Here is an 8,634-nt window from a genome sequence, read left to right as displayed (position 1 = left end):
AATAAACATGACTTGACTTGACTTGACTTGACTTGGGGTGGCGCGGTGGTTAGCGCATCCGCAGCAAGTCAAGTCATTTTTATTTGTATAGCCCTAAATCACGAAGAGTCTCAAAGGGCTTCACAGATCATTACACTATGTTATACAGACTATTTTTCAGAATATTAGGACAGTTCTGGGGTCATGGGATTAAATCCAGCTAGCACCCTTCCTGTGCGGAGTTAGCATGCTCTAACCGTGCTTGCGTGGGTTTCCTCCAGACACTCAGGTTTCCTCCCACATTTTAACCCTAACGCTAACGCTAACATCATCTAATAATGACAGTCATTTTTTTGAACCATGCATTCTAGAATCATAAAACTTGCTTTTGGAAAACTTGTGAATTTTATATATTTAATGCAAGAATTGTGAAAAACTACTCAAGACCTTGCAATGTAAACTTTTTTAAAAAGTGTGACTGGCATCCTAAATACCGCTTTATTATGGGTTTCTCAGCTTGAAATTTCAAAAATAACATAATTTAATAATGACAATAACTTTGTAACCATACATGCTATAGTCATAAAACTTCCCGGGTTGGAAAACTTGTGAATTTTATATGCTTAGTGCAGGAATGGTGGAAAAGTTCATCCTTTTTAGCTATGCAAACTTTTAAAAAAGTGTGACTGGCATCCTAAATACCGCTTTATTATGGGTTTCTCAGCTTGAAATTTCAAAAATAACATCATTTAACAATGACAATAACTTTGTAACCATAGATGCTAGAATCATTAAACTTGATTTGGGTCTGCAAATCACCGTCAAAAGTTCAATGTCCCATGAGCAGTTATTCGAGATTATTCTAGCATTTCTACACCAGTAGTTGTTGGTATAAATGCATAGTCCGCCACCCCTGCTATAAACGGTGAGTTTGCCGCTTCTATCAGCGCGGAATGCAGTTAGCCCCACAATGCTTTTCTTTGCTACCAGAAGCATTACCCTTAGGATATATTTCTGTTGACCAGATAGTAATTCTTCTGGCAAAATTCCTATTACGTAAGCCTTTGGGTCCAACCGCAACTCCCAGCCAGTAATTAATTTTATTTCTCTCTGGATACTTCTCCAAAAATTTAATATTACAGGGCAATTCCAGAAAATATGCGTAAATTCTCCGACCCCCCCACAGTTGCGCCAACATAGATTTGAGGTATTTTTATATTTTGAAGTGATAGAGGGTGTATAGAAGAATCGCATTTTTACTTTCCATTCAAACTCCCTCCATGTCGGGCTGTTGGTTATTTTGTGTCCCTCTTTCAATGTTTTTTCCCATACGTTGTCTTTTATCGCTACATTAGTTTCTTGTTCCCATTTTTCCTTAACTGCCATGTCCTCATTACTGAGATCCATTCTCAGGGCTTTATATAGTTTTGATATAACCCCCTTTATTGATTGTCCTTTTGTATATGATATTAATAATTCCTCTACTTTAGTTGGCTCCTTACATATTTTCCCCCATTCCTCGTGTTTCTGGAGGTAATGCCTTAGTTGCAAATATTTGTAAAAATCATTTCTGGGTAGGTCAAATTCTTGTTGGAGTTGTTCGAATGATTTCATTGCCTGTGCTTCCAATACTTGGGTAATCAACATCAGTCCTTTTTGGGCTCATTTTTGAAACCCTACCTCCATAACCCCTGGTTTAAAGTCTGGGTTTTTCGCTATTTTGGTAGCCCTATTCACAGATCTTGATATTTTTAATTTTTTTTGTATTGTTGACCAAGTTTTAATAGTTCCCTTAATCCATTCATTCTGGATTTTTAATTTCTTCCACCTCGTGACTGATATGTATGGTAACGATTCCACAGGCATATTTGGACAAGATCGCTGCTCCATGTCCACCCATATCGTATCTTTGTCTGTAGTAATCCACAAGATGAGTGCTTTAATTTGAGCTGCCCAATAGTAATGTTTAATATTGGGTAGGTCTAGGCCCCCTTTTTCTTTAGGAGCTAACAGGGTTTTGTATTTTATTCTAGGTTTCTTGTTTTGCCAAATGAATTTTGTTATCAATTTATTTAACATTTTAAATGTGGATGCCGGGATCAGAATTGGAAGGGATTGAAACAGAAATAATAGTCTTGGTAATATGTTCATCCTAATTGTTTCTATCCTTCCGATAAGACTTAAGGGAAAAATTTCCCATTTTTCCAAATCTTTCCTTATTTCTTTTATCAACATTCCATAATTTGCATCAAACAGCTGTGTGGAATGTGGTGTAATGGTCACCCCCAAATATTTAAACCCTTTATTTGTCCATTTATAATCAAATCTTTCAATCACATCTGTTGGACATTTTCCTGATATCATCATTGCTATTGATTTGCTCTCATTATTTGAATACCCAGCTACTTCTCCATATATTTTAAGGCTCTCCAACAGTGGTGGTATTGATAACGAAGGTTCCTTCTGCATTACCAACAGGTCATCTGCAAACAATGATATTTTATGTTCTGTTCCTCCTTCATCAAATATCCCCCTTATTTGCTCATTTTGTCTAATTGATTCTGCGAGTGGTTCTATGCTTATTGCAAACAAGAGTGGGCTTAAACAATCCCCTTGCCGGACTCCTCTTTTGATATCAAAGAAATCTGAACAGTGACCATTTACTCTAAGACGAGATTTAGGATTTTTATAGATTATTTTCACCCATTCAACAAATATTTGAGGGAAGCCAAAAGCTATAAGTGATTGATGTAAGAAGTTCCATTTCACCCCATCGAAAGCTTTTTGTGCATCCAAGCTCAGTAACATCGAGGGTTGGGTCTTAGATTTTGTGCTCGTAATTATGTTTAGTATCCTCCTAATATTGTTTACACCCTGCCTTCTCAGAATAAATCCTGTTTGATCATTTCTAATTAATTTCGCTATAAATTTCTGCATTCTTTTTGCCAGTATGCTTGTAAGAATTTTTAGATCATTACAAAGTAAACTAACTGGTCTATAGCTTTCACACAATATTGGTTCTTTTCCTTCTTTGTGCAAGACTGTTAAGATGGCTTCCGACCATGATTTGGGGGGGATCTCCTTTTGTTAGAGCATAGTTAAATACTTTATGCAGTACTGGTGTTAATTCTTCCTTAAAGCTTTTGTAGAACACCCCCGGGAATCCATCCGTTCCTGGTGATTTATTTATTTTTAAGTTATTTATTGTATCTTGTATTTCCTGTTTTGTAATGGGGCGAATAATTTCTATTGTATCCCCCTAGTGTTGGTAAATGTAGTTTTCCTAAAAAGTTTTGTGCCGTGTAGTTATCTAAGTAATTTTCTGAGTCCTTGTATAATTCTTTAAAATAATCTGCAAATGCTTCTGCTATACCTTTGGGTTTTACTAAACATTGTTTAGAGATAGGATGTTTTATTTGTGATATAATTCTATCTGTTTGGGCCTTTTTAAGTTGGAAGGCTAGCAGTCGACTGGCTCTATTGCCCATTTCATAGTATCTCTGGTTCACAAAGCGCAGAGCCCCTTCTGCTTTATTTGTCAAAAGTTCATCTAATTTGCTTCTGGTTGTTTTTAATACCTGTAATCTGGATTCATTTGGTGTTTTTTTATGTTCTTCTTCTAGTTCCTTAATCTTATCCTCCAATTCCTTCTGATTCTTTAAGCGTATTTGTTTTAGTCGGGACGATATTTCAATTAATTTCCCCCTTATTACAGCTTTCCCTCCTTCCCATAATATTGATGGAGAAACCTCATTGTTGTCATTGATTTGGAAATATTCTTTTATACACCGTTTTATTTCCTGTACTACGTTTTTATCTGAGAGGAGAGATACATTCATCCTCCAATACCTAAAATGGGGTTCATTGTCTAAACTTAGTTTCAAAGTAATTGGAGAATGGTCACTTATAGTAATATTCTCTATACCACACCCTACTACTGTATGCATATGTTGTCTTGAAATGTAAAAGTAATCAATTCTCAAATAGCTGCCATGCGGGTTTAAATAGAAAGTATATTCTTTAGTTTGGGGATTTTTCTCTCTTCATGGATCTATCAATCCCAATTCTTTAGTTATGTTATTTAACATCCTCCACCTCTTTGTATTTGTTCCATGTACTGAAGGATACTTGTCCACTTTGCAATTCTGTACAGTGTTAAAGTCACCTCCTATAAGTAACATTTCCTTCACACAGTTGGTTATTACTTTAGCTAATACTTGAAAAAATGTCCCCTTTTCCTCAATTGGTGCATAAACATTCATTATTGATATTTCCCAACCGGCCATTGACCCTATAATCATTATATATCGCCCCAGATTGTCCTTCACTTCTTTTTCGACTTTAAACGCCACCCCTTTTCCAAGTAAAATTGCTACTCCCCTCCTTTTACCATAGGATGCGTAGAACACCTGGTTCACCCATTCTCTTTTTAGCTTCTTATGTTCAATCTCTGTCAAATGTGTCTCTTGTAATAAGGCTATTGAGCTCTGCAATGTCTTGAGTTGTTTCAATATCTTCTTTCTCTTGATGGGGTGGTTTAGCCCATGTACATTATATGAAACAATATTTAGATTGCTCATGATTTGTATTGAGTCTGACTGATTTTTGAAGCATACAAAAACACTACATTAATCACCTCCATTGACAAAACAAACCAAATTACTAACAAACATATTGACAAGCACACATGATTCCCCACCAAAAAGAAAAAAAACACACCCAAAAAACAAAAACCCATGTCTTCCAAGAGTCCAATCGGAGAGTTGTGGCTACCCTCCTGGAAATATGCACTCAGTGCGTGAACAACTTTTGTACCGTCGTCCATAGTTATAACTAACTAAATATTTTAGCGTAGCTCTATGCCAATATATATATATATATATATATATATATATATATATATATATATATATATATATATATATATATATATATACATATATTGTTTTAATTTAAAGATAACAAGTTTACTTGGCATTTTACTTACTTCTAATTTATTGAATTTATAATAGAAAGGGCAGATATGGTCCTTGCTCTTTCACCCCAAATCCGAATTTGGCTTTGTTTTGCTCCATGAGAGCTTGTAAGTCACCTTCTATGATGGGGGTGTTCCTTTGTCTTCCTCTCAATTCCGGTCACTGTGGTCCAAATGTTCTTTGACAACATCTTTTGCAGTGTCTCCGTGTTGTCCTCTTCCACTTCGATCCCCATTTCTTTTAGCAATGTTGCTGCCTCCATCAGTGTAGAGAATGTTCTTAGTCCAAAAACATCTTCAGCTGGGCGGGATATGGGGATTGTGCCTTTACGTTCTTTTCCTTTAACGTTTTGATAACGTCCCTTACTTGTTTCCTCTTTTTTTGGATTTCTGTGGTGTAATCTTGGTTGAAGTAAACGGTCTTGCCTTCGTACGTTGTCTTCCGCTTCCATGCTTCTTTCATTACGGATTCTTTCACTATGTAGTCGGTGAAACGTACGATAATTGCCCGTGACAGTGCTTTACCCTGAGACTTGTTCACCAGTGAGCGGTGTGCCCTCTCAATGCACAAATCCATATGTCCTGTTGTCGGAATGTTCGATTTAATAAAGTTTGTTATGAAGCCGATTGTGTCGTTCCTCTCGGCACCCTCCGGAATGCCATGTATTCTAATGTTGTTCCGTCGTGATCTCGACTCCAAGTCCTCACACTTTGTTGCTAGTTTGGCGGTTTGTTGGAGCAAGGAGACTGTTAATTGTTCTAGTCTTAACGTTCGCTCTTCCGTGTTAGCATGTAGCTCCTCCATGCTTTCCACCCTCCGCTCCAGCAACACAGTGCGCTCCAGAAGCTCTTCGATGCTTTTTTCCATTCTTGCCATAGCAATCTTGTTCTCACTGGCTGCTTCAGTGTGTTCTTGCCGTAATTTACGGATTTCATGGAGGATGGCCGAGTCACGTCCCTCGTCGACCAATGACATTCCTTCTGCTCCCTTGATCTTTTTCCCCTTAGCGCCTTTTTCCTCAACAAGTGTCCCCTTCTTGACCATGTTTTGTTGAAGAATTTCTCCAAGTAAGTATTACATTACTCTTTAGTCATTTTTTTCTCAGAGCTACTTTCCTTGCTGCCGTCTACCTCATTGCGCCACCGGAAGTCGGTCGTAAGTTCCACTCTTAAATGGTCTAGTTTGTTGTCCAGAGAGCGAACGTTGGAGAGGAAAATGGATGGGAGAAGCGTTTTGAAGCACATTTGAACATCGTTTAATAATGAAAATGACTTTGTAACCGTACATGCTATAGTCATAAAACTTGCTTTCCCGGCTAGGAAAACCTGTAATTGTTATATATTTAGTGCAGGAATGGTGGAAAAGTTCAACTTTTTTAGTTATGCAAAATTTTGAAAAACTGTGACTGGCATCCTAAATACCGCTTTATTATGGGTTTCTCAGCTTGAAATTTCAAAAATAACATCATTTAATAATGACAATAACTTTGTAACCATACATGCCAGAATCATAAAACTTCCCGGGTTGGAAAACTTGTGAATTGTATATTTAGTGCAGGAATGGTGGAAAAGTTAATCCTTTTTAGCTATGCAAACTTTTAAAAAAGTGTGACTGGCATCCTAAATACCGTTTTATTATGCGTTTCTCAGCTTGAAATTTCAAAAATAACATCATTTAATAATGACAATAACTTTGTAACCATAGATGCTAGAATCATAAAACTTGATTTGGGTCTCCAAATCACCGTCAAAAGTTCATTTTAAACATTGTCTCTTTATGGCTGACAAAGCATTGACTTTTCTGAAACAAATCCTCCCATACAAATGAATTGGCACCTATTTAACGGTGTTGTACTTTTGGGTTGAGTGCCATCTTGTGGGATTTTTGCCGTACTGCAGCTCCCGTTGTAAACACATTGAGCCATTGGAAATGAATGGGCGCCTATTTAACGAGGGCCCTCCGGTGGCGATATTGCGGTACTGCAGCTCACATTAGAATAATGCTTTGATACAATGGAGTTGAATGTGTCTCAAGTTTTTTAACACTGTCCCTTTAAATTCTGACTTGGATTATGATCCGACGGGTGGGCTTCTCCATTTGATAAAAATCATATGGTATTTTGTTCTCCAATTGATAACAATCATATGGTATTTTGTCCACCATATCTACACCTCTGCCAAATACTCTTGGTAAAACACTCATTTGTATTTTGTGAACAATAAGTGCTTCTTGTGTATGTAGTTTTGTTGACATTGTACAAGGACTAGTGAGAAATGATAATTTTTTCTTCTGTGACAGGCTTCAATTGTCCACAAGTGAACATGTATATCTCACAAGGTTTCTACACACTGCTGGGATTTCCGATGTAAAACAGCTCATCTTATTTTGGTTAACACAACCCTACTGGAAACACTGACTGAATTTATTTTCAGAGTAAGTGTTTTTGTTTATGTCAAGTTGACGCACTAGTACCTTTCCCGATTCATGAGAACTCGACTAAGCTGTCTTTGAGGGAACATCTACTCGCGAGATGCAGCTGCATATTTTGGATAATGTTTTTCGCAAATTGTGATGTTCTCAAAAGTCGCACTGGTGTTTTTGATTCTCATAAGTGCTTCCTTTTGCGGTAGTCTCAGCTGCGAATGATCCACAAGTGGGTTTCTCCGATTGATCACAATCTCACAGGTTCTTGTTAATAGGCTCTCAATGGTCAAATGGCTGCATAATACTCCTGGACATTTGTATACATGGAGGGCAGGGTAAGGTTTCAATGCCTTTGAAGAAACCCATCAATTCATGCTACACAACAAGTTACCTGGGGGCCATCGTGCCGACAGGTCTGTTTATTCACCCAACAGGAGCCCTGACTTTAAATTATTCAATAGTAAGTGCTACTTGTTGGGACAATAACAAAGACATGAACAGTGAGTTGAGCAACATCAAATGGCTCAATTAAAGGTTGTTCAGCATGGAAACGCTTTAAATGTGTCCTTTTGGTTCGTTTTTGTTTTATGTCAATATCATCTGGCTCATTTGTCATTGAAAATTGCTCTGACATTTGTTTTCGGAGAACAATAAGTGCTTCTTGTTGGGGCAGTTTTGTTGACTTTGTGGAAGGACTGGTCAGAAATTAACATGTCTTCTTCAGTTTCAGGCTTCAATTGTCCACAAATGAACGTGTTCATCTCACAAGGTTTCCAAACAATGCAGGGATTTCCGATGTATCACAGCTGATGTCATTTTTAGTAAGGTTAAGTCAAGTCAAGTCAAGTCATTTTTATTTGTATAGCCCTTAATCACAATTAGTCTCTAAGGGCTTCACAAGTTATTACATATAAGATTAGGTTACTCGTATGCTATAGAGTAGAAGTGAGTTTTAAGCCTAGATTTAAACATTTCCACCGAGGTTGCAGATCGGATCTCAGGGGGAAGAGCATTCCACAACACCGGTGCCCGGATGGAGAACGCTCTCGAACCAGCGGAACACTTCTTGGCTCTTGGGATCACCAGGAGACCGGCGCTCTCGGAACGAAGGCTTCGGGCCGGGACATAGGGGGAGATCAGATCTGAAAGATATGAGGGGGAAAGTCCATGTATGATTTTGTATAGTAGTAGGAGAACCTTAAAATCGCATCTTAGGCTAACAGGGAGCCAATGCAGGTTAGCCAAAATTGGGGTG

Source organism: Urocampus carinirostris, unplaced genomic scaffold (genome assembly GCF_059441175.1).
Source record: "Urocampus carinirostris isolate Australia breed hairy pipefish unplaced genomic scaffold, RoL_Ucar_1.0 HiC_scaffold_31, whole genome shotgun sequence".
NCBI classification, from domain to species: Eukaryota; Metazoa; Chordata; class Actinopteri; order Syngnathiformes; family Syngnathidae; genus Urocampus; species Urocampus carinirostris.
The sequence above is the reverse complement of the archived record's forward strand: the minus strand, read 5'-3'. Positions refer to the sequence as shown.